Source organism: Myiozetetes cayanensis, unplaced genomic scaffold, assembly GCF_022539395.1.
Source record: "Myiozetetes cayanensis isolate MyiCay16 unplaced genomic scaffold, myiCay2020 scf3, whole genome shotgun sequence".
Lineage (NCBI taxonomy): Eukaryota > Metazoa > Chordata > Aves > Passeriformes > Tyrannidae > Myiozetetes > Myiozetetes cayanensis.
The window spans coordinates 37,133,836-37,161,217 of NW_026087521.1; positions in this window are offsets into that span (position 1 = coordinate 37,133,836).

The following is a 27,382-nucleotide window of genomic DNA, read 5'->3' on the forward strand; positions in this document are numbered from 1 at the left end:
ACTAAACTTTTTACAATAATGCTGATGAACTCATACTCAAGCTAAACAACTTTCTCAGTGAGAGTTTGAGACTTGAAAATGTACTCTCAGGGGCAAATTTCACAACTTTGCTATAAGCACAAGTCACTTCTTCTTTGACTTTATCCCTTCTAATTTAAGCCTATAGAAATACGCATATAAAATTGCAAAGCAAACACTCCACTCACATGCTTCTCATTTCTCAAAGACAAGAAACAGATGTATAATTACTTTTTTAGTGTCTTCCTGGCAGCTGTTCCAAAACTATGGTGATAAGAACAGTACACCAACCACTCTAATGCAAAAAGATGTGAATGAAGCACTTTGTTCAAAGTCAGACAGGGGCTGCATAGTGTATCTGGAAAAGAACCTGGGTATTCTGTACCCACTGGACCTTACCATCTTCTTGTAGTACAGATTAATGATTTACAATGTTCTCCTACCTAAGAGAAGATCTAAGATTCCCCTATAATCTCTAACATGCCATCATTTGAGAAACCTTTTTGATAAGAGATATCCAAGGATATGGGGCTAAAGGTGATTCTGTTATAGCAGAGGGTAAATATGTCAGTGAAAATTCATATTTTTTCATTAGTGTGTGGGGTCAATAATATCTCAAAAGCAGCATAAAATCTCTCATACATTTAGAAAGCAAGATTACTTCAGAAAATATATTCAAAATGTATATGGGTACCACACATTGCCATGGTGAAAATAGTTAAAATTTAATTTGTTTTGACAATTCTGCTGAAAATGAAGGGGCAAATATATCTTCTGATATATTGAAACAGGCTAATAATCAGTTATGAATTTCACTGTGATTGTTATGCATCAGCTTATGCACTGCTTAATTTCAGGATAACATCGTAGGATGAATGAGAGTGATTTTCTCCAATTAAACGATTGTGATGAACAAGGAGTGATTAAAAGTAATCTCATCTGTCTTCTCAAATGCACTGCAAGTATGCATGCAGATACATGCATTCTGAGGTAGGAAGAATTTGTTTAAATGCAAATTTATTTTTCCATTAGAAGGAAGATAAAATTAATTAATCTGTAATTGTATCTATGGCACCAAACATGTCTTGTGAGCTGTGCTACATTATAGGTCACACATGTTAAATTTTGTGTCCCAAAACTAGGCATTTCAAGCTGACAAGAGACTAAGATTCAGATACTAGAGTGTACCTGAGGCACAGTGCAGGAAACCAGATGAATATGTTCTTCTGTGTATTCCCACAACAAAGCACTTAAAATAGGTGTCTGGCTCCCTAGAGATGCATAAAGAAAGTAATTTTAGGGTCCTTAAGTGCCTATAAAAAGTCTAGTCATTCCAGACTCCCTATCTAGTCAACAGCAAGCATGGCATTTCCAGAGGGTCAATTGCAGTTTCTGAGATTAAATTGCTGTTTGTTGATGACATCATACTGCAACTAATATGGTTATGTTTCATGCTTGGCTATGTCAAGATGTGTTAGATGATCTGTGCCTTTGGGCCAGATCTCAGGAAAGGATCTGACCACCTCAGATGGAAACGTGCAATATGCGTAAGCTGCCTGTGTATTGAGCAACACATAGAAGACATCTTTAAAAATCCAGACAGAAGCATCAGTACTTTTCTTTTCCAAACAAGGAAGATTCACTCACCACAAAGAAGATAACAAACAATAACATATCCAACAGTGGAAAAGCATTAGCTGTGGTATTGTTTGAGCTCTTTGATAGTTCTTTTAGTGATGTTCTTCAACAGAAGCTGGGCAGCTGTGCATTTTTAAAAGTTTTTCATTACCAAAGATGTTTCTAAACGCTTTTGTAAATCTGGACATAAACATCCTCTGGAATGTAGGCTGAAATGAAATTCGGTTTTCTTAGTAGAGAAAACAGTTATCAGATATGATTTGCAAAGGTTACACATCTTATACACTGCACAGAATGAAATTATATAAATTGTCTGGTATCAGTCATTCCAAACTGGCACAACAAAGTGACAGTATCATGTAAATTTTTTTTTACCTGGACAATACAGAGTGAAAATTGGGATTTTAGTATGCCTCCTCCACACTTCTAGGAGCTTATTCAGAGAAAGAGATTTCCCAGATGGTAAGAAATAGATGTTTCTCAAACTACTTGTACTGCCAAATTAGTTTATTGGATCCACAGTGCAGAGATGCGGTTTAACTCTTCTGCTGAAAAGAATAGCTAAAAGCTAATTAAAAAAAATTAGATCAATATTCTTAAACTTGTGAAGCTTGAGATTTTTCCTTGAATCAGGAGTTAAATGTCTGTGCAGATGAAGAACACTTACAGGAGTCTTAAAGCAACAGATAAGAACTTACCTTACACCTGATAACACTGGGTGCCTCCTCACCTGTTCTTTTAACAGTAGTGGTATACATTTCTCCCACTCCTAACTTCAGATAGGCTTTGCTCAAATGATTCACCATTCCCCTAGTATCTGTGACATTTTAGAGAAAAAAGTAAACAATGTTTCTTTAAAAGTATGCTGTGTAAGGTTATCCTAAAAATCTACATTAGGAGTTTTACCAGTTGATTCTTAACAGCATGCCTGGCAGTTGTGTAAAGCTAATATAATGGCAGTGAGTCACTTCTAATAACACTGAGGTTTCTGACTTAAATCCTCACTTTCAGCAGAGGTCTGACAAAAAGTAGTTAAAGTCCTCTCTCTTACAAAGAACTGAGAATGAAACAAGAAGTAGATTGAGTCAAAGTAAAGTTCCCAAAACTAACGTTCATATTAACCTTTTGGGACATGTCAAGAGCTTTGAACATATGATACTGGTGAGATAAATATTCTATCATTTGTGGCATGAACTACTTATGGAAACTGCTTCACTCTGCACTTTCTTTCTATTGGTGTCTTGGCATCTGGACAACATATTACCAAATGCACTTCTATTCCCCTAGGTATCACTCTAGTTTTTCTTTTCTTTTTTTTTTTTTTTCCTAAAAAATAAGTTTTTGCTACAGGAGGGAATTGAAAATGTAAGATGAATATTTTCTAAATGAACTCATTTACACATATTGATGTAGCTGGAGGGTCTTGCAAAACAAGATCTGTCTCTGATTTGCCTTCTCCTTTCTGCAAACAGTCCTGTGGGAGTTCAGGAGAAGGGAGGATTCTATCTCCTTTTATCCTCAATTTTGTGCATGTTGCTTACTCTAAAAAAAAAATAATAATTTGTCCTTTCCTTTCAGGATAGTCAAGCACTTGGTAACAATAGGCCGAACATGTGAGAATAGCTCAGGACATCTTCCTAGGTGTTTTTTAGAAACCCGCCTACCTTTCCTCTTTTTCTTCCTCTAACCTAGCAGAGGTCGTTCCCCAGGTCATTACTAAGTCCCAAGCAAACACATCTCTTCCAAAAGAACACAAACTGACTGATTTAATCTGCATCGACATTTCAAAGAACCAGCAGAAGAGGCACTACCTAGAGAATCTGAAATATTTAGTACGCATATATGTATCATCAGATGAGTGTTTGGTTTGAATTTCAGTAGACATTGCTCCAAGCATCAATTCAGAGAGACCTACAGGAGAAAACCAAAAAAACTTGAAAATGAAAACATGATGATGTGTAACTAAAAAAAAGTTCAGCCTTTCTGAGCAAAAATGTCCTCACAATGCTAAAAGTTACAGCCTTTCAGAGTGCAGTATTCAGTATCACTGAAATGTTTCTTCACCAGTCGATACTGAAGGGGAAAAGAAGCACAAAGACAAAACTGCAGGACTTTATTGTCCTTGAGGTATATTGCAGGGAGAGGGGATGATTATGAATCTAAGATGATTAAATACTAATGGCACAAACTTCACAAGTGATGAAATAGCCAAATAAATTACTAGTGCTTTAAACCAGACACATTTAGATTAACAATACTTCTGTGAGACAGTTTGATAAATGCCTTGAATTTAGTAGCACTGTTTTGTCCCCACTTCAGGGACCTTTGACTTTGGTCACCAGCTTAGTAATTGGACTGGTTTGCATCTATGCATTGTGAGATGTCATCTCCATCCTTTGGATAACATTCTTTGTAAAAATATTAAGTCTTTTTTATGATTCTATAGCACAGGTTTTCCCATAAAGTAAGACCTATAACTACCCGTTTCAACATATCAGTATCAATACTATTCAAACTGTCAAAGCCAGATCTGCTTTGATAATTTCCAGGGTGAGCACAAATATTTAGTTCATCTGGACTTCAGGTCAAGTATTTTTAATTCCTGTCATTATTAATCAAAAGTTGATTGTTTTATTATGACAAAACTGAAATTCTTTTTATTCTAAGTAATAACCTGTTCTATACACATCAACATTGACCTCAACTCAATTATTTACAATGAGTTACACTATTATATTTAGTTATCCAATCCTGATGTTTAAAAATAAGTGTCATTTGGCACTAAATTACAGTAGTCCTTGAAAAGCAGAGTTGCTCAGACACACAGGTATTAAGCCATGAGACAGTGTTCCAAGGACACCTATGCAACCCACAAAAAATGCCTACTGGACAGGTTTTGAGGTCCCAACATCATACATCCATATGCTGGGCAGACCAGGTTCATCTATACCAAATACTACAGAGAAATTTGCCAACAAGCATTTTTTGTATTTTCTTTTCAGCACTTACTCCCATGAACAGTTTACCAGCACTTACCACCTCACACTTTCTCCACAAACCATCTATAATTAGATAAAGTTTAGAATTTACTAAAAAAAATTCAAATTTAAAGCAAAATTTGACTGCAGCAGTTGGAAAGTTGGTTTAAATTACATTTCTAGATTCTTTTTCCTGCTTCTTCTTTCTCTATGGAGAAAAACATCTGAGACCTGAAGTTTTACTATCTAAGATCTTAGATGTTCATTTCAGATTTCCAGTATTTCTCACTGGTAGAAGCTCTAGCTCTGCCCCTAGCACATCCCATCCCAATCACTGTCACACTGCAATTCTTTTGGCATTTTTCAGAAAACATATGTTTTAGAACATTTCTAACAATGAAGGGTATGTTTCTTTGCCCTTTGGTTTATATCACATTATTCACTTGATAGCCAAAATATTGTTTAACGTTTCAATTTGTAAGGTAATCTATTTGACAGCATTTGATGAAGTATTTTTAGGTTTTGCTGAGCACAAGGTAACACAGAATTGCTGGAGTTTTATAGTTAAGAACTCTTGCAGCAATGATTCAAAAAGGCCTAGTAAAATTATTTTGTTTGCTTCATTCTCATTCTATAAATGCAGATGGTGTTTCAAAGATTGGCACTGCCATGACAACCCACATCATCACATGATACCTATGCTATGGATACAGAAGTAGAAAATTGAATATTTTGTGGAGGTACTAGATGAAGTCCTGTTTGCTTCAAAAAAGTCAGTTAGCTCAGGTTTTGTATAAAAACTGAGCTCTGCTTACCGTAGCCCTAACTGGAAAAATCCAGCACATGCCTTTAAACACTTCCTACAATAAATCTATGTAAGAAAGGCTTCCTGATTCTGATGTCCTAGCATATAAGTCAAAATAGAACACATGTTTGTGTTGGTGATTCTGTAATCTATTCAGTACTCCATCCTTCTAACCCTCTTAAAGTCTTAGTCTATACTCCGAATCAATGGTTGGGTTGATAACCCCATCAAATGAATCCCTTTGATCTACATTTTTGGCTTGTGACTGTTTCTTTAACAGGTAAATAGGACAGTAAGAAGGTTCACAGAAATTCATATTATGTTGCCAGTCTTCAAGGTTTTTAAATTTAATTGGTGATTTAAAGTGTGGTTCTGACCACGACCTTGATTTTGTCTTTAGACTGTGGCACTGCATATCAGAGTTTATGTATCCTGAAAGATCATCCCTAACTCCATCAACTGTGGAATATTGCAGTGCACAGTCTAACTAGCATTTCCTGTCCATGGAAAAAATTTAGTAAAATGGTGAATTTGTATTGCTGTCAGAAATAAATTGATTGGTCTATGTTCTTACAATAGAAGGCAGCAAAACTAATCAGATACTCTGGTTGTTTTAACTGAAGGAAAACGAAAGGCACAGCCTCATGGAGATCAGTGGAATAGGGTGTCCATTTTCTGAAGTTCTCTGGGATTGCCCTAGAAGTGAGCAACACATCTTTTATATAGTAATTATGAATATTTTGTTAGCACCAGCTGCATAATTCTATCAACTGATTCTTAAACTATGTACATTGAACTAAATATGTTTATAAGATGTGAATGTTGATTCTTAATTTCAAAAATTTTTTGTTTCACCAGTTTCACTGGTTTTCCATTTTTTCCTCTGTATTTAGCTTTTTCTCTGTTCTGAATATAAAGAACATATGACCTTTAAATTGCATTGGCTCTCCTTACTGTCAGCAGGTAAAAGTGTCTTGTTTGCACTGATATTTTTTATCCTGTCTTAACTTCTCTTGTTTGAACAAGAAACACCTTGTCAGAACAAGGTGTTTTTCATTGTTCCAAACTCTTGCAGTTTTCTTTTTCTTTCATCAGTTTCTCAGCAGCTTTATAAAGAACGAAAACAATCTCCAACACATCGTTCTGATAGTAGGATCTTTAACGCTATTTTCAGATATAGAAATGTTTCTCTATTTTTCTTGTTGCTCCTTAAAAATTATTTTATCCTTCTAAGTGTCAGCACCAGCTATTTTTTTACCATAGTGTCTAGATTCTCTGGACTAGCAGCCTTGTAAGATGCAACTCCTACTCATGTTACAATAAACACTGTGTTTTGGTCCTAGATGAATGATATTGCATTTGGAAGAATTAAAATGTGCATATTGGGATACTTCAAGTGGCAGTTCAAAGTCTATATTTTGTTTGAGATTGACAGCAAAATACCTGCTGGAGCCAGTGAGCCTGAGCAGATTGCAGTGGGATAGTTCAGCTATTGCCAACTTCAGCATGCTGTCCAGAGTCTGAGAAACCTGCACCAGCCTATGAGACCTGGGATATTGTTAGCAGGCAGCTGAAAATTAGCCTGCCAACAGCTATGCAGGGGATAATAGGATCGAATATGTTACTAATTGTTAAAAAGTCTGGCAACGCAAATTCCTAGGGGAATTCCTAGGAATCACTGAGAAAAAAGAAGAGGAGGCACCATAAGGCATTCCCTTGCTGTCACCTCCTGGCTATACCTCCAAGCTTGGTAAGAGTGACGAAGTTTTTTAGTACATCCTTTTAGTCCACCACCAGACTGATTTTTGAGCTCAGTCAGCAAATTGCTCATTGAAACAACAGCAGCAAAGTGTGTGGAAAACATCAAGGGAATAAGAACATTAGAGCAGGAACAAAATAAACCAGGGACTGCACAATCACAGTGTAAACACCTGCAAAGGTTTGTCACCGATCTTCTTGGAGCACATTGGTGTGTAGTGCCACATTGCAACAAACATGGCACTGGTCTGTGCTCTGATTCAGCTCATTTATTATGTAAGCATACATTTAGGAATTAGTAAAAAAAACCACACCTAAGTATTTTAGAGTTAATTTAACAGCAAATTTCTTCCTCAGATACTTGCTTGATGCTACAGAGGCTCACCTACAGAAAAGTAGGGAATAAAACAAAGGACCTACCTCTCTGAGTGTCCCCAAACAAGGTCAAATGCAGGTGCTGATAGAAAAAACCCTCTTCTTTAACATCCGTCTAAAGTGAATATTCATGGCATTATTGACACTGTGAAGAAAATGGACAGTAAATTCACTACAGCAAAAATTTCATCAAAATCAACCCAAAAGTTATGTGAATCAATTTCATTTGCTACTTACAGTGACTGAGAAAGTGATATCCTGTACACATAATGAGAAAATTTCATTTAGGATAGGAGAAATATGGACAAGAAGACAAACCCTAGAAGCCCCCCACCCTTAATATTTGATCAGCCCATACAGATTATGCACTGCACCTGCAATATCTCTCCTCTACTGGCAGATGAATTTACTGAACACATGATGGATGACTAAAATAAATGGAAAACTGCTACTTCCAAAATATAGTCTGTGTGGTGTGATTATCAATCTTTTCAAAAAGTTCATGCTTCATTTACACGAAAAGCAGATAATCAGATTTCTGTTTGGACGCGATATGGAAAATCCTACTCCACACCAGATAGGTGTGGAGCACTCTCATGACAGAATCAAAACTGGTTTGAGATCCTAGACATTTCTTCCATTTAGACTTTCAAATAGATAAACCACAATGTAATGGTTTTCTCAAAAATTGGAGTATTTTAGATGCTTTTAAAATGCTTCATGCATCACTTCATATTTCTGTAATGTGGATAACATGACTTTAAATAATCCACTGTATTGCAAGAGCCTATTAAATTGCATCATTAATGTGATAGGATTTTTTTGACATTTAAATGGTTAGGCAAGTTATATTGTTGTGTTATATTTGGTTGGGAATAGAAACTTTTACACAGTTAAGAACTTTACTAAACAGAATTTTCTTTTTATTGTCAGAGAAGATATGAATCTGAAAGACTCAGCTATGATAAAAGGCAAATATCAAAGAGAGAAGCCTTGTGGTTTGACCTCTCCAGAACTTACATCTGATCAATATAGAACTGTAGGCACATTAATATTTTATGAAGAGATGGTGGAGTTGTTTATAGAAATTATATTTAGCTACTTTTTGTTTAATATATTCTTTACAGATTTTTTTTTCCCACTTCCTCTACAATATAATCTAAAACTGTTTGATAAACAGTCCAGGTGAAGAGCTGTCAAACAATCCCTCCATTTCTTTCACATGTTTGAAATCTGTTATTTACGTTGAAGGAATGACTGTTTCACTCACATTTATTCTGTTCTCTGAAAGCAAATCAGAAATAGTGACATCTCTGTTTCTTGTGGATTAATATTTTCATAAAGAAATTATAGATGTAATTTTTTTTTGTTTGCAGAGACCAAATGTTAACAAAACTGAGGACAACCGCACCTGATTTTTTTATAGTAAGGATATTTCCACTCAGTTCCCATGACATACCCAGATTCTCACCAACGTGTATGAAATACTGTTTCATCTGACTTCAAATGGAAATGGCATGCATTTCAAGTAAGGAATAAAAGGCCTGTTCACCTCCTTTATAGCTTTCATAACCATTTAGTTAGGTGACCTAAAAAACATTTGAGTGCAGATTATGTGAGGCAGAGCAAGAGAGAAAGAGGTAAAGCATCGTAGTAGTCATAGCTACATGACAGAGAAACCAGTCCTGCAGCTGGATCCACCTTTGAATATTACTGAACCTTCACTAAAGAAGAAAAAGAAAAAAAAATAAAATTCACCTTTAATCAGAAGTTATGCCCCCCACAATACCTCCTACGGAACCATCAAAAGACTTCTATTACTTCTTTTCACAACCTTTCAAACCATTCCTGCTACATCGAGCCCACATCCTACTCCTGTAAAATTTTGCACTTAACAGTTGCAAACACTTCAATCAACTGAAAACCTTCTAACTAGGAAGGAACCCTGCAACATGTGATAGGTCTCAGATTTTTATTCTACTGTTTTCTGTTGCTGGAAGCATTTATATAGATACAGATTTGTTTGCTTGTTTGTTTTGTGAATATCACACAACTAATTTTTGCTAAAAGCCTAGAGTTTCTCACCATTTGATGAGGTCCATGCAACTCTTCCAGCACATAGTTGTATTGAACCTAGGAGCAGGCTGGAATGTAAACCTAGACCCGGATCTGTGGTATCTTGCTTGGCATCATTTCCAGTTACCATATGTCCATCAAGGGATTATGAATAATAGGTAGTCATCCCCAAATCTAGCAGACTGGCTATGTATGTTCCTTTTGAAATAATAAAGTGCTAACTGGAGTTTTAACCTGTGCCTGCCAGAAAGGTAGATCCTCTCTAGCCTACCTTCTGCTGATATAAACTTCTGTGTAGATATCACTGTGACAAATACATGAAAAATATGGTTTATACAAAGCACAAAGTACAACTGACTCTATTTTGTTACTTCCTTGTTTGGATGAAAAATACTTCATTTAGCTTTGTCCATTGTTCAAGGATTTCATATTTTCCCTGAAACACGTTCAGTCATACCATCTGAGCATCTGGATGGTATGAAGGAAGTCAAAAGCTCAGTTAGGAAAATTCCATCTGAAATCATCCTACATAGGATTACAAAGCTAAACATTTTTGTTTGCCTCATCCAGAACATTTTTAATTCACATGGATTGCATATACTAGCATCTTATGGCCAGAAGCTGACAGTCCTTAATTAAGTAGAGCATCTCCCTGCTTCCAGAAGTGGATCTGCCTGACCAGGGACTGATAGATTGTCTCAGGGAAGAGTTGTCACATCCCTTTCCAGTCAGTATAACAGAGGAATAAAGAGACTAAAATCTTTAAGACTTCGGAAATTATATAAATTATTAGCATTATTACTGCATCTACAAATACTTAAATATCTTGACATTTAATCCTTTGTAAGAACATAATCATAGTATGAAATATTTTTCTTTCTTAAAAAAAAAAGAGAAAATTGTTACTAAATAGCACTGTATTGTCAAATCTGAGAAGCTCTGGGGATAAAATCTGAGTTTTCAGACTCCTTCTCTGTAGATCTTTTCCATGTATTTATTTCCTACACAAGAAACTGTCTAACCATGTCTCCTAGGCTCCCAGTCCTCACCTATAAACAGTTTATTTACCCTCCTCCCCTCTTCAGCATCTCTCAATAATTTCACAGAAGGAGAAAGGCAAGTTCCCCCGCCAGAATCAGTCATCATTCTCCAGCTCCTTTGGCCCTTGCTGCTGTGTGAGCTGGGCCAGGTCAATACCCCATCAAAGGAGATGCAGGAAAGAGAGAGCAAAGCCAAGCCAGAAAGAGACAGGGTACTCTGTTGTTCTCTGCACCAAGGGGAGAAAACTCAGGCCTTCTGCAAATCCGGAGGCAGAGACTTTCCCTGCAGAGTGACTGGATGTTCATGAGTTGTTCGGTTTTGTTTCCCCTTCTCTGGCGGCATTTTATCAGTGGTTGTCTAGGAGTCCTCCTGTATGTCTAGATATAAAAAGGAAGGGCAATGCACTGAAAGGAGTGTGCGACAGACATGCAGCTGCAGTGATTAATGTGCTCATCCAAGCTGGTTCCTCACCACCTAGTCAATTAATCAGTGTCCAGTATTTTGGAAGTCATTAAATTTTATACCATTTTAAACAAGCTTTTACCATTAGGCAGGCTTACCTTTGATGTGTGATGTCACCAATTCTGAATTTCTTTCCTACCTCATTTTATTTCTTCACTGACTGCTAAAACATATATTGTTACAACTACTGCTGTGCTGGGTGGGTAATTTCAGTTTCTTGCTATGATCTCTTTAAGGATGAAGTCTGGTAAATGAAAAATATTTGAAGGACATTTTATCCTTCATTTTGGTTGTAGTTCAGTAGTAGTTTTGGGAGTTACTCCTGCGTAAGAGGCCCAGCTCCAACACACAGAAGGCTGTAACCACCCAGTTGTTGCTGGGAGACAGTTGGTGACAAGCATCTTCCTCCTGCCAGAGCTACAGTAAGGTGGAAGCTAATTTTTTTATGCCTGAGAGGAAATGGAGTTCTATGGTTTGATCCTGAATGAGCTCCAGCAAAAGTGAATTCATGTCCATTTCACCATGTGACTGTGAAGGAGGTAGTATGAAAGAGGTGGACTGAAGAACCCCACTGAATATTTTATTGAGTGAAAGAGTTATAACAAAACTCCATAATCTGAACAACAAATTTTCAGCTTTCCAGAGGACTTTACACAGCTTTTCTGACTTCACTTTTCCTTCTCTAAGTTTCTGTATTTGGCTATCTTCCTATGAAAAAATAAATCTTCAGCTTGGTTACTCTTATTAATGATGTCAGCCAGAGCATTATGCAGTCAAAGATTCCTTGTGCTTGAAACTGTTTTTAGCAGATTTGATAAGAAACGCCAGGCAACAGGCTCTATTTTGAGAAGGAAAATGATCGATCATTACCTCTGCACAAGAGAAGCAGAAGGTTACTTATTTAAGTGAAGGCTATGAATAAGTACAGTACTTTAGCTGAGCAACCTTCTAGAAGTGGTAGAAAACAAAACAGTATGGGGTCATGAAAGTCGAAGTAAACAGGAAGCAACCAGGTCAAATATCACCTAGCAGAGGTGACAAGGTTCAGAAGACAAGCCTTTGGGACACTGTACTTCATCCGCAGGTGAGATAAATTGGGGAAGATTCCTGCCTCATCCTCTACACAGAACTCCACCAGTCTTAGGTAAACTTTAAATTAATATACACATGGGTATGCACACAAATGCATACATGAAAATGTATATGGTGAATTCAAACATCATTCTGCCTTGTAATGCACATGTAACTGGAATTAATCAAGCAGAAGGAAAAGCATGCTACCACTGTTGATTCATGTTTTGCTCTCCTCTGTCATTAATGTGAATGACTGAAGGAGTAGGACAATGAAGCTTAGACCTGTATTCCCAGTCTCAAAGCATTCTGAGTAATAACATTTTCACCATCTTCAGCATCAGAGAGCTTGTACTTTCAAGCACAAAGTAAATTTAAACAGCAATATCTTGTCCTTGGAGTGAATAATTGATCAAATGAAGATTAAGTTAGTGCTTTATAAAAGTATGTTGTAGTTTAGAGTCAAAATGCCAAACAGAATTTCTTATGGCTTAAAGTTAGTCTTTTGTCTCTTGTGTTGAAAGCAAACTCTTCATCATTTGTGTCAAGGATTTAAGCTATGTACAGGGCTGTCTTCAGCATAGGTAGCTGAAACTCATTCCAAAATTTGAACTACTTCTTACCTAACACTTAACAAGCTCAGTATCAGACACAGTAGTTCTATAGTAATACAGATAGCAACTGTTTATTCCACAAAATAGTAAACTGCAATTAAAGATAGGAAGTGCTTTGATTTGATCTTTAGATGCCTAGTTGTTCTCATTGTTAAATACCATGAAAAAGGCAACAGCTCCCTGGTGAATCATTAGAGAAATCCCGTAACAATAAAAGAAAAATTAAAAAAAATATATTCAAGTAGGGGAAGGGAAATCTGATACAAAATCTCATTAAATGTTTAAGCCCAAACATTCAAAGAATGTGAACTTAAAGTGAAAATGGTTCAGAAAAGGATAAACAGAGAGTTTGCTATAAAAAAAAAAGTACACAAAAAAGATTTGGCTTCTACTCAAATCTAGCAGCATAAAAGCTGAGAGATAAACCTGATCGATTTCTGTATCCAGTCTAGGGGAGCAAAAGGAGAAGAGCAGGAAGGTGAAGGTCTCTTAAAAAAAAAAAAAGGTAAAGGTTTCTTAAGAGCAAATAAAAATGCATTGATTATTAATACCTCTGGGCAGGAATTGGAAAGTTTCTGAACTTCCAGGTACTGAGGTTCTAAACCCACCTTCTAACAAGGTCAAGAATAGAAACAAAAAACCTTTACCAGTTTTAATATAGACTCTGAGAAAATAACCAAGGAGTTTAATGTTGCCATCCTTCATTTCTCAGGGTCTCGACTAGACCGTGAAGGCCAAATATTCTGGGTTTGTAAAATCTAAAACCAGCCTTTCTTTTTTCTACACTACTTCTTCTCACACTTCTGGCACACAGGGGTTCAACGTAAACCTTTAATTTTTAGGGCAATCTTTGTAACACTTCATCTTCTTTGTCCTAATGTGTTTTCCCTACACGGAGCAATGTTTTCAGAGAGATTGATTATATCAAGTTTCACTTGAAGCCAGCTCACAGAAGATGCATGGTGGCTGGGACACAGGCTTGCCTTGCACCAACCCCTAGTTAAATAGCAACCTCAGAGCAGATCTGGAGTAGGTCACAGCTTTCCTATGCTGTACCTGTCCTGCAGCTACTACAGCCAGCTCTTTGGAATATGCTGGATCATTTTGTAAAAGTACCTCCCTTTTATTGTGCTAGAAAGGTTTTTTGTTCAAGTGGTCTACTCTATCTCCGAAGAAAAAGAACATAATTGCTGTGAAATGCTATGCAATCCATACAAATGCGATGTCTGTAAAGAAAAAAACAGGAAGTCAGTAAAACTAAAATCAAAAGACATACAGCCATGGACTCACTGAAATTAAATTGCTTCATTTGGGCCCATTATTTCATGTGCACCAACCCTTAGAATCAATGACCTGCCATTTTCTTCCAGGTCTGAGCAGCAGCCACCATGAGAGGAGTGCTATCATAATCACTGTCCTAGCATAAACCTGTTTGGATTCACCAAAGGCAGCTCTGAATAGAAGAAACCTCCAGAAAGAAAGGAATTTCTGCAGTTGGTATTATCCAGATTTCTGTGCATTTTTAGCAATCGTGTGTTTACACACACTTAGATTGCCATGAGAGGAAAAGGGACAAGATTACCTCTCCTAGGACCTTCATTCTCAGACACTTTGGGCAGGAAGCACCTGAGAGCATATAGTCACCACAAGAATACATCTTCATTGAAAACCAAGAAGTTGGTGGGACATTGCTGGAAACAAGGCTGTATTACACATGTACTTGAAAATGCTTGGTACTTCATTAAGATGTCCTGAAAAATGTCAGAGTAATGTATTCAGTTTGAAGGAAATATGAAAGCGTGATAGGTAGAGATATGGATGTTCATGGCCACAACAAATTTTAAGCACTTCCATATTTTGCCCATAGTTCTCAGCCTTGGTCAGTTTCAGGTGAAAACTAGGGTGACATTAAGTACACAGCTAAGATTTGAACAGAAGAGCCAACCTCTGGCTTGCTCAAGTTCATGCTTACTGCAATTGTTTTTGAAGTCATCATAAACCTTTCTGGTGACTAGAACAGATGAATCAGACTCCTCAGCACTGAAGTGAATCACAGATTAAAACAAAAGTACTTGTATGGCAACCTTTTATAAAATTAGTCCCTTCTGGATAGCAGAATACTGAGGTGCTGCTGAGGCTGTACCATTTCCATCTGAGAAGTGGCTGGACTGGCTTTGTGTATTTCCTCAGTTATGTTCACTTGGACTCATTCCTTCAGTGGTTACCTGTAGGCTCATCAGAGACAGAAACTGCAGCAATACTTTTTATATACAGAGGACTAGGCTTTGATTTTCAGCTGAAGATCCTTGGAACAGTCAAAAATCTGTATCAGTTCCTCACATCTTGGGTCCCTGTAGGACAGAAACAAAAGTTACACTATCAGACATAGTCAAACATATGAAGTGAAGTGTTCCAGTGCTTGCTTAGAAAGTGTAAACTTACTGGAAATATAAATAGTGACTTCTTGGGTTTTTTCCTTCCCCAGAGTACTATAACATGGCAGAAGGAACAAGGCTGACTGCGTGTCCTGACAATGTCTTTGGATTGTCCCATATCCTACTATTGGAATTTGTTCATGGACACTCTAGTAGGAAGGGTCATGGAGCACCTCAATATACAACACTCCTGAAACCTTACACATTGATACACTCTATGCCCCAGTAATTGAAATAATATTGTGACTTCAGAAGAGATATTGTAATGGTTGATAAAGTAACGAAACAATTGCAGCTAAAATATATTCAAATACTAAGAAGTGCAAACAAGGTTATTACTGCAATAATGCGCAATAATAAGACTTGCAGGCTCATTTTTTCAGATAATTTAGCACTTCTTTATTGCTCAAATCTTAGTTCTGTGACTGCTATATCTGGTCTGAGTACTCAGAAGTTTTCCTCTCTCACAACAGCTGTGTGAGGGTAAGTGAACAAGAAACAAGGTAGAAAGCACCTAGGCACCTCTTGTGGTGAATAATTTTTTGCTTCTGAGCAATTACAGTTTTTCATATTTGATCTCTTGACCCTTTAGGTCTTATCCTTTCACTGTGCATCCTGAGGAGAACCTACCTGTAACACTGTAGTTAGAACCCCTCTTACCCTTGTCTTCTCCAGGATAAACACTCCCAGTTCCTTCTCAGATGTCCTTTACTTCAACTCTCTAAACATCTTCAAATCCCTCTACTGAATCAAGATCTCTCCTCCACTCAGATGTTACGACCTTTCCCTTTTTCAGTGGATCAGTATGTTTATCACTTGATTGCATGCTGAAAAGGCACTAAACAGTTCAGCCTTCTTAACATTATGTATTTGTAACTATCCTCCTTTAAAAAGTAGTAGAGACTTTTTTTTTATATTTTGCCTCTTGATCCTAATATCCTTCTACATCATTCCTTGCTGCAGCTGATGTCCTTTTTAAGTGAGTCATTCTACTAGATGTTTTTTATGAGTTTGCCTTTATATGCTGTTACATATATGTTCCAATATTTCTTCCATAATCAGAAAGAATTTGTACCTTCGTCAATATGATTTTAGAGGGTGGCCACATTGTTTTAACTACTTTCTTCCCTTCAGTCAGTTTCACAAAAAATCTTACAAAGCGATAAGCTGAGTTAATTGCAGTTCATCTACTTGAAATCCATGGTTTAAATAACATTTATTCTACATTCTTACTATAGAGATTGTGAGTAAATAAACATAGGCTGATGCACACACAATGAAAAATTTAAGACCAAAAAGATGAAGTCCATACATTAAAAAAACAAATAAACAAACAAACAAAACCAAACAAAACCCATCATAATTTAAGCAAAGAGATAATTAATTCAATGCTGAAAGTGAGTTCTACTTACCTCACTCTGTAGTATCTCAGTCATTTACTTGAACAGATAAGCAACTGTATGCTGCAATCTGTGATTAAGGCAGCCTAAAAAGACAAGTGAAAGGTAGGCAATGGTGATTTACTGTTCTCAACAGAGAAAGCTGAGTTTGGGGAAACCACTTTAATTCATTTGAATTTGGCACTAAAATATCTCTTGTGTCAGAATACTTAATATCAGGTAGGTATCACTATGAAAATCACAGAGCGGATTTGAAAGGGTAGAAGAAGTAAGGGTTAGATTATTTTGGTGGATTGACTGTGTCTGGATGCCAGATGTCCACCAAAGCTACTCTATCCCTCCCTTCCTTGGCCAGGGAGGGGAGACAAAATATATGAAAGGCTCATGGGTTGAGATAAGGACAGGAAAAGAGCACTCATCCAGTACCATCACTGGCAACATATAGTTATCCTGTGGAAATTAGTTTAAGTTATTAACAATCAGATCAGAGCAGGGTAATGAGAAATAAAACCAAATCTAAAAATACACCTTCTTCCCACCCCTCACTTCTTCCAAGGCTCAACTTCATTCCCAATTTTTTCTCCCTCTTACCCACTGCAGGGCAGGGGAATAAGAATGGGGGCTGTGATCAGTTCAGCACATATTATCCCTGCTGCTCCTTTCTCCTCATCAGGAAGACTCCTCACACTCTTCCCCTGCTTCTTCTCACAAGTCTGCTGTTTTTCAAGAACTGATCCAGTGTGGGTCACTCTCACGGGGTAGAGTCTTTCAGGAACAGACTGCTCTTACATGGGGCCAGAGGTCCTGCCAGGAGCCTGCTCCAGTGCTGATTTCTTGCAGTGTCACAACTTTCTTTGGACATCCACCTGCTTTGGTGTGGGGTCCTCCATGGACTGCAGGTGGATGGATCTCTGCTCCACCATGGACCACCATGGACTACCTGCACAAGAAAACCTACCCTCACCGTGGGCTGCACCAGGGCCTGCAGGGGTACTTCTGCTCTGGCACCTGGAGTACCTCCTCCCACCCCTTCACCAACCTCGGTGTCTACAGAGCTGTTTCTCTCACATATTCTCTGGCTACTGTTGTGCGGTTTTCTTCCCCCTTCTTAAATCTGTTATCCCAGAGGTGTTACCACTGTGGATGGCAAGCTCAGCCTTGGCCAGTGGCAGGTCTGTCTTAGTGCCAGCTGGAATTGGCTCTGTTGGATCTGGGGGAAGCTTCTTGCAGTTTCTCACAGAAACTGTAACACCCTTGCTACCAAAACCTTGCCATGCAAACCCAACATAATTATGTAAAAAAAATTACTACGAATATTATATTTATTGAATAATATTCAATTGTGCATGTGAATAGATACTAAAAGTATCTCTGAATGACTTACAGAAACAGTTGCTGTTACTAACTATGATAGATTTCTCCTAAAATTACTTCCTTTGTGTATAAAAAAAAATTATTGACTGAGGAAAAATAATTTATGGGAAATCATGCCATTAAAAAAGAAAATCCAAATACTTTAGAGGAAAAATTAAATATTCTAATAAAAAAGTAAAAAAAAAAAAACGCATAAAAGATTTTAGGTTGAAATTTAGTAAATAGAGTTACTTTACAAGAATAAAATTGAGGTTTTGGATTAGAATGATCTGAAAACACTGAACACATTAAACATGACCTTTAAGATTCAATTTTCTGTGTGGGAGTGTGAGGTTAATGAAATAGCTGAAAGATCATATTTGTAAGAAATATGCCTGCTGCTGGAAGTAATATTAGTATAGCCAATGCTGTTAACATTCTCCACAGTCAGTGGACTCTAAGGTCTGACATGTTATTTATTTGATTAAGTGTTTTATTTTTGAGCCCCATTTTTTATATTTCCTTTGTTTTCTTCATGTTTTCCACGATTTCAAGTGCAAAAATAAAAAAGGTGACCTTTTGGCTAGACCAAAACTCTACATCCAAAACCCAGGAAGGATTTGGATTGAGAGAGAACTTGTTGCTTATCATCCTACATTGCTGGAAATGTTTTTGCAAGTACCTGAACTGCAGGACAGGTATTAAAATAGCTGTATTTGTGTACAGTGAAAAAAAAAAGTTTGTCCTTTCTTTAATCACTCAGTATGTTATATACATAATATTTGCTCTGTAATTTTTAGATTTATTTCTTCCTGACAAATGAGCCTCTGGCTTTCAAGCTCAACAAGTAATTTGCTCCACTAGTGAAGCCATATGGTTAAATAATACCCACAATAAAAGGAAGAGGAATTAAACACTAAAGATATTTAAAAATAAAATCTTGTTGTGAAGATTAATACAACAGTTGATAAGTCAGATTGGGTTTCATAATATTTTCTCAACAGATCTCACTTACATATTATTTCCACTATGTGGAAGATCAGTAATATGTAGTAACCTGAGGGCTGCAGCAGGTCATGACACTTTCTGGTGAGGTCCTTAACTCAGGCACAGTTGGCATATTAGGCCCTCTGTTTGCCTTAGAAGAGAATTGCCCACAACAGTAACCCATCTTTTCTTCCTCTCAGAAGTGGCTGTAATAGGGGATGTTGACCTTTTTGACTGTGATGACTTGTCTGGTGTAACTGGACCTTCATCCTCTTCATCCTTTGGCTGTCCTTCCATGTACAAAGCCTCAGACCTACTATGCAGTTACCTGGTGGGGTGAGGTGGGTGAAGAATGATTTTGCTTGCCACTCTGAGCATGGACTACCCTCCATTTGCTTCTTACTTTACAGCTGCTACCTTCTCTTTGCTGGGAAGAAGAGGATCCCCTTGATCTTGAATTATTTCTGGTGGCTGCTCCCATCTCATGGAGGTCAGAGCTTGGTTCCACAAGCCTATCTCCCCTTTGGATTCTCTAATACTCCTTAACCTTTCTACCTCATCCAGCAATTCGACCAGCAAGAGTCAGTCAATCACCTGGTATCGCGATGCCCAGCTTTCTCATTCCAATCCTTTGTCTCAAATATTCAGAGACAAGTTGAGCACCATACAACAAGCTGATGGTTTCAGATTGCTGGCTGTGCACGGTACTTAGCCCTGACACTCAGTTCCACCCACTCCACCAGCATTATTCTTCTGTGTATCTCTCTTATAAGTTAAATCTCATAGCTCAGGTCACAACTCAAAATCATTAGCTGTCTTCTCCTCTGTATTAGAAAGCAGGCGTCATTCCTGCTGCCCCATCTCCTGAAGGCTATCCTTGTCCCAAGCCAGTTTTTGACTTAACTCTTTCACTACATTCTTCTTATATACTCCCTTGATCTGACCTCTTCTTTGTGGGTTGTTCCAGTCAGGGTGCCTAAGGTGCTCATACCTATCAATACACACCTGTTTGCACTGCCACTCCAAATCCATTTTTCAGGGATCCTCAATGCAGCACCAACTTCCTTCTATTCAAGTTTTTCATTCTACTTTCTCCCCAGTCATCACCTGACCTCTCCATGTTTATACAATTTACTTGAGATTAAGGAGGGTGAGTTTTACGCCTTCCTCTGCCTCAAGCTAGCCTTTTTGTCCCTCAGTGTGTGGTATTCTACTTTTTCTTTAGTTCCTAATTGGATCTTGGTCTCCTACCTCCAAATTCCACTTTTCATCCCTCACTCCCACTCTCTTTGTCCTTGAGTCTCCTGAACTTTCTTAAGGTCCTGATGTGGGCTACTAGGCAAGCTCCTTATCCTAATCTATTCCCTCTGACATACCAAACATTTCCAGCATTTTTCTAGCTTTTTTTAGTCATATCTCTCCTTCCTAGTGAGGAGGCACCAGCAGGAGAAGCAGAGTGCATTCATGGAGGAGAGCCTCCCACACCTCCCCAAGAGATTCAAGCAGCAGCAACAGATCAGTTGGGTTCAGCCCACACAGCTGTGTTGGAGACATACACAGATGGGAGGTGCAACACTGGTACCCACCAGAGCCACTGTTGAGAACATGCAAAGGGAGATTTTTTCTAAGTCCTGTAAATTTGCCAAATTTACAAAGTTTCTCTCAGGGATAGTGCAAGGTTCATCCTTGACAGAACCACTGGACCCAACAAGCTTTCCACACTCTGTATGCCAAGATTCAGATCATCTTATTACAAAGGCACTGAAGTTCCTTACCACAGCAAAAATGTTCCTCTCCCTTTCATTTCATTCTCAGAAGCTGCAAAAAAACCATAATGTTAAAATTGTACAGATAAAATACAACATTCCATCCCCAGCAGCTGGTAAGAAAAGCTTAGCTTTCACAGTCTAAGTCTGGTAAAGTTAAAAGAAAACAAAAACAGAGACCTGCAATAGGAAACGTCAAGAAATGTGAATTATGGGCAGTCCTACTGATGTCCCCTCTACAAAAGAAACCACAGTAAATTGCCTCAGATTTCCCCTCAACTTTGCTTTATGTTATTTTGAAGTACTTTTCTTTATGTCCCAAACATACGGATATAGCAAAAACTTGCCTGGTGCAGCTATTGGTACACTTCTGTCAAGAAAAAGGGATTGTGGCAGTGGACCTGTGCAGGAGCTGATTCTATAAAGTAACATTAGCTATTGAATACAGTAGAAATACAGAAAAACAGTTGTACAGGCATAAAAGAAGGTAAGTAAAGTACTATCATTTCTTTCTGTTCTCTTTTTGTGCATGTTGTTCTGTTTCCTTAAGACTGTCACTCTTTGCTCCAGACAGCCCTTACTGCATACAGGCCTATAACAATTCATTACCTACAAAACACAGGTGTTGTTTCTAGAACTCTAATTCTGCTGTGGGTTTTATAATAGCCTGTAACAGGGATAGATTCCAACAACTGCTTTATCATCTATTCCTATATTTCTTTTTTTTTTTTTTTCCCTGGTCACTGTGGAATTTTTCCACTTTTACAATAGGATATTCTGCTACCACAGCCATTGAGCTAAATTTGATAAGCTGACTGCCCAGGCATAAATAAATACCCTCCCTTTCTTGTTCTTATTTCTCAGATACATTTTTCGTTCTCTAATCTTCACACAATGTTTTGGGTTTTTTAGTTCTTCTCTTCTTCATGCATTCCCCAATGCCAGGAAATTGTTGCCTTCTTATAATACCTTTGAAATCTCTTTGCAGTCATTTCCACTGCAGTCCCACTGGTGCCCACTCTCTCTGCTCACATGATACTTTCAGTCAGTGAGCAAATCTTCCAGCTGTGCTGTTTGGCATGATGCAAAACAAGCTGATTAGTAACAGCAGCAACAGAAGTAATTAAAAAAGAAACACAAAAGAATTAAAAAAAGCCACGCCTTGAATACAATTTCCCCCTAACACTTAACCCTTCTTCCATTTAGAAAGAAAATCAGCATTTTTAAACTAAATGTTTGCCTACAGATATCTGGTCAACTTAAAATTTGTCTTCTGTATACAGAGCACTAGAAAAGATTAACAGTTACTAGATCTACTAAATTCAAACAGATATGTGATAGTACCAATAATGTGTATGTACATATGTATGTGTGTATGTATACATATATATTTATGTATCATTTCTGAAGATTATGTTTTATTTAATAAAAAATATTGAGTAATCAATCTTTATTTTCATGCATGGCACAACTTAAAGGACTGTAGAAGAAAACAGATAAAAATATCAATGACAAATAAAACAGAACTAACTACATTGAACAACTATTTTCAGAAGAGTGAAACCCATATAAATTATGAAAACAGCATTTGATTCAGCAGAGAAACATCTTTAATTTAAATACATGAGAAGATGTAGCTCACATAAAGTCATCAGAAACAACAACAAAAAAACAACAAACAAAACAAAAAACCAAACAAAACAAACAAAAAACACAAAAAAACCAACCAACCAACCAAACAAACAAACAAACAACAAAAAACCAACCTCCAAACTGCAGAGTATGAGAGCAGAAATTTTTGCCATATTCAGTGAGCCTGACTGAATCCCGTCAATTTGAAACCACAAGAGAAGTCAATGGAAACATTTCTACAAAGAGTAGTGAGATTTGAACTGGGTACTAAACGGAGAAGTGGGCTGTTAGGAGAAATTCTGTAAATTCTCAATCAGAATATATATATAGAAGAGTTTGTAAAAACTATTAATTCTTTCCAGACACTAAAGGTTTAATATCTAGATTCCCTATGATGGTGCATTTACTTCTGAAGATAGTCTGTACTGTATTAGTTACCTACTCTTGTTATACTTTCTGAGAGAGAAGTTAAAAGGAATGACAATGCAGTGAGACATAAAATGCAATACACCCTTCGGAGTCCTCTTCTTTAAAAAATAAAGGTAGGTATGCAAGAAGGAATTGAAATGTGGCCGGAGCAACAGGGAAATCTGAGGTCCTAGTTCCTGAAACCTTGATTTCCACAATGTTTTTAACTGGGAAAAGTCTAACTTAAAAAAACTGAATGGTGCTTAGAGTGGGGCAGCTGCCTTCCAGCTGAATTCAGAGGGTTTGACCTTCTTTCTCCCTGGTCTCCTTTTGAATCTCTGTACTCATATATTTTACACTGCTTTGTATGCAGCATCAAGCACCAAACACAAGAAAGTCTGACTGCCTTTTAGCTACTACCCCCTTGATGAGTTTTGAACAGAGCTGAAATCCCTCCTGGCCAAGTATTTCCCAAAAATGGATTTCCTCTTCCCTTGCCAAGTATTTTAGATGTATCTACAGCAATGGAACAGGTCTGGTATGCATTTGGACTTAATTATCCATATCCATTACTTGCCAGCATGTTCTCTGGCACCCTAGCATCTTCTGACCAAGCTGAGATTTCACAGGTTTAGGTCTAAGATGATCTGGATGTTCTTTCTAATAGTTAAAATGAATGAGATCACTTCTTTTTTTTTTTTTTTTTTTGGTTAGCCAAATAAATGCATGTTGTGACACGACTTTCACTCTTCTGGGCAAATGGCTGTTCTGGGTTGTTTTACTTACTAGAACAGATATAGGTAAAACCCTCCCTCGTGACAATCAGTCTAACAAAAATAGGCTCTGGCTTCCTAAGCCTATTTCTTAATTCCAGATTCACAGAGACACTGAATCTTACACAAATATCTGGGTCACATTGAGACAGGATTTTATATTTACCTGGGGCTTCCTCTTGGGAATTACAATGCGGGCATTTAATTTCACTTATCTAGCATATAAGACATCTGAGCGTATACTCCCACATTTTGAACCCCGCTCCCTAAAGAGATGGATGACAAAGCTTCAGGTTTTATATTGCCAAGCTTTCTGAAATGCCCACGTCCCTTTTTAATTCTCAGCCAACATATGCTGCTAGCTAAGCCTGAGTACTTGTAGCTTTGCTTCATTTCTCATCTGTTGTCATTCCTCCTCTTCTAGGTTAATTCCTTCCACCTCTCATTTCACATGCTAGTAGAAGCAGAATATCATCAGGCAGACATCACTGAATATTTGTTTTTATCTCTTCATTTTGGTTGGTTGCTGTTAACAAAATCCTCTCAGGGTACTTTGAGAAGTGTCCTTTTACATCACCTTTATGCTGAATCACCTTTATGCGGAAATGAACTGTAAGAGAGTAATAAATAAATTCATACAAGCTTGCTTTTTTGTTTTTCCCCAACAGATTGTGTAACTACTTGTTTGGCTTGGGATAGTATATACAATACACCCCAAGAAATACTTACATAACCGAAAAAGAAGGATATGTTCTAAAATCATCTGTTAAGGATAGGGAAAATGTGGAGCTGCCTTGGCCTACTTAGTGAATGTGTATTTTTGCATGTAGGAGCTGAGAAATGATGGGAGCAGGAGGTTAGACATGACAGCCCTATCCCTATCCTGAACTGACTACCCAGTGAGATCAACCTGAGTTCCCTGTTTAGGAACAGAGGCCCCCCTGCTTGTTAAAGCTGAGCTACTGGCTGTGCTCTGAGGGGTGTGTACTGGTACTTGGTCAAATTAAATCACACCCTTCCTTGCACTAAGGCTTCTTGCTCCACAGATCACCTTGCAGGGGAAACCTGTCATTTTCAGCACTGGCCTTTTTTCTAAATACTTGTGCCAACTGCTGTACTTCAAGTTCCTTAAAAATCCCAAAGGACTCCATCTAGGTCATCAGTGATTCCTTATTTGCAACTGTAGTTGCAAAAACTGCAGTCTCATTTATCAGGTTTTTAACCTTTTAAATCCGTAGCAGGAACAGTAATATGTGGAACTTTTAATTGATATCAAAAGACGTTATGAAGGTCATCTGGCCTTTGTTCAATTTCTTTACAGATAATTGCCCAAGATCACCTATAAGGACAGTGGCAGAGGTGAAAAAATACACATCTCCTGAGTTCTCCATTTTCTAGGCATTCCCCAGGAAAGGAATTAAATGAGAAGAGGTGAGAGATCTGCAATATCTACCTGAAAAGTGACCCAGAGACATGCAAAAAGGAAACTGTATTTTAATAGGGCCAGGGAAGGCTAAAAGCTCTAATTATAAATGATGTTTCTTTCAGAACCATGAGCTCTAAGGCCTGTTACTATACAGCCATTGAAAATATTTCAGGTTTATGAGCTACAGACTGAAACTACTTGCTGTTCAGAATAACATTTATTTTTCAGCTAAAGTATTTTGCAGCCACACAGGTGAAAATCTATGCAAAAACTTTATCTCTTCATACTTTGATGATATGTTAAGGTCATTAGAGATACTTTATGTCTCCAGTTAGATGCAATCCAGAATGGCAATAGGTCCCTTAAGCACATAACATTAATGCAAATTATACAGTCCTTTCTGGAAATGCATCCTGTGGATTATAGCCAGATAACTGAAAACTTGTCATATTAGCTAGCATAGAGTTCCTTTCAAAAGGCCTTCCACCCAAATTCTACTTTTCTTCCCTCTAATAATGATCTCCCCCAGTCATGAATGTGTTTTTATCTCCAGTGTATTGCTAATCATCAGAAACAAAGTTCCTGAGTTGAGGAAATGGGGTGGGACTGAGGGAGTGAAGAAGCCCATGAATAAGAAATGGGGACTCTGGACCATCTGTTGTTAAAACAGAGAACAGATAAATTCAGATTTATGCAGGATAATTTTAAGCTACATCTCTAAATTGTGCTTGATGCTTCATATTGTTAAGAACAGACTTGTCCTCCTGTATGCAGTTAACATCCTTAATTTATTTTGGGGATTACACTGTTTCAGAATTGCTAAGCGACTCACAGTCAGCAGATGATGGAAAATGAATCAGTCCACACTATCCTCAAAACAGTGAAGTCACTGCTCTATTTTCTCACACTGTTATGAAATATCTAAAATATAATTAGGACTTGGGCTTGAGGACCTCTCACATTACTGGAAAAAGGTAGATTTCATAGTTTTTCAAGTAATACTGAGTATCATTTTACCACTGTTGTTGTACACATACTGGTGTATGTCAGTTTGTCTCCGCTAAAGCATAAGAAATCTTGGAAAATATAAATGCGTGACTAAAATACTTTAGTCCATTCTTGGTTTTCTTTCCAGGTAATAGGGTTACTTACTCTACAATTCTTTGAATTGACAGTAATACATCTTTGATTATGAGAGTAATATATTATGTCTCCATTTGAGATTTTTGAAGCAATGGTAGCTTCTGATCACTGTCCTCTACCATTTACAGTGTATCCTGAGGGCATGCTGGGACCACTACAAACACACACAATTTAAAAATACTTCAGGGATGTTCTCTGTACACCCAATATAGTCCTTTGTATTGCTCAGATATTTCCTCCAGCAGGGCAGCCAGAATAACACAAGCTAGAAATTGCAACTCTAAATTGTTCAACAATGATGTTCCCCTGTATTAAAGGAAACCACTGTCATTCTCTGAAGATTTCAGACATTCTGAGCCACCAGAAGGATGATGAAGAGAGTTGTTACAGAGATGAATTCCTATACTGACTTACCAGCACTAATATGCAAGTTGATTTACATGAGGACATCCAAGAATGATTTCTGCACCTATTTCATTTTTCTGCAAATCAAGTGGTAATATTTGCATGAGAATTCGTAACAAAAGTTAGCATTTGAAATAGGCACTTTACAAACAATGTTAAAGTCAGTTAATCTCAGCTGTGTAGGAATATATAAACTGTGCACATATGAGTATATGCATGTATCTGTTTATGTGCTCTGTGATTAACATAGTTGAAAATTGCCAAGAAAATTCTATTCACTAAACTAGAATTGACCAAATACATGCAATATTTTTGATTGCCAAGTAAAACTAATGACAATACTCAGCTGGTTTCCAACAAACAAATGATCTTAACTTTTTGTTTTTCAGCTGCCAGATGGAGTGGAATATTCTGTGTCATACATATAGGAACAAGAAAAATCTCAAAAATTCAGAATTGTGTTTGATTGTTTCTGATCAGATCATTTTGTACCTCCAAATCATGTACATTTGTAATTCCAGCCTTCAACAGACGAACAACTCTTCATTTCCCCAACTCTCTCCTAAGGTAAGGCCATATGATACAGTTCTCTGAAAGAGCACATTGAACGAGAGCTTTTTACTGGTTGAATTCTAGGTCACACAATCTTGTATTTAACTGGCCGTGTTTGAGAGTCTCTGAGCAATACCTTAAAACCACAAATAGCTCTGTTTGTTTCTACTAATACCAGGGCAGTACTGTGTAAATAAGGTACTGAGAACTGGCTCCATGAGGGATTTGAGAACTGCTTACAGTCTGGGGAGGGCTCACAGTGCTAC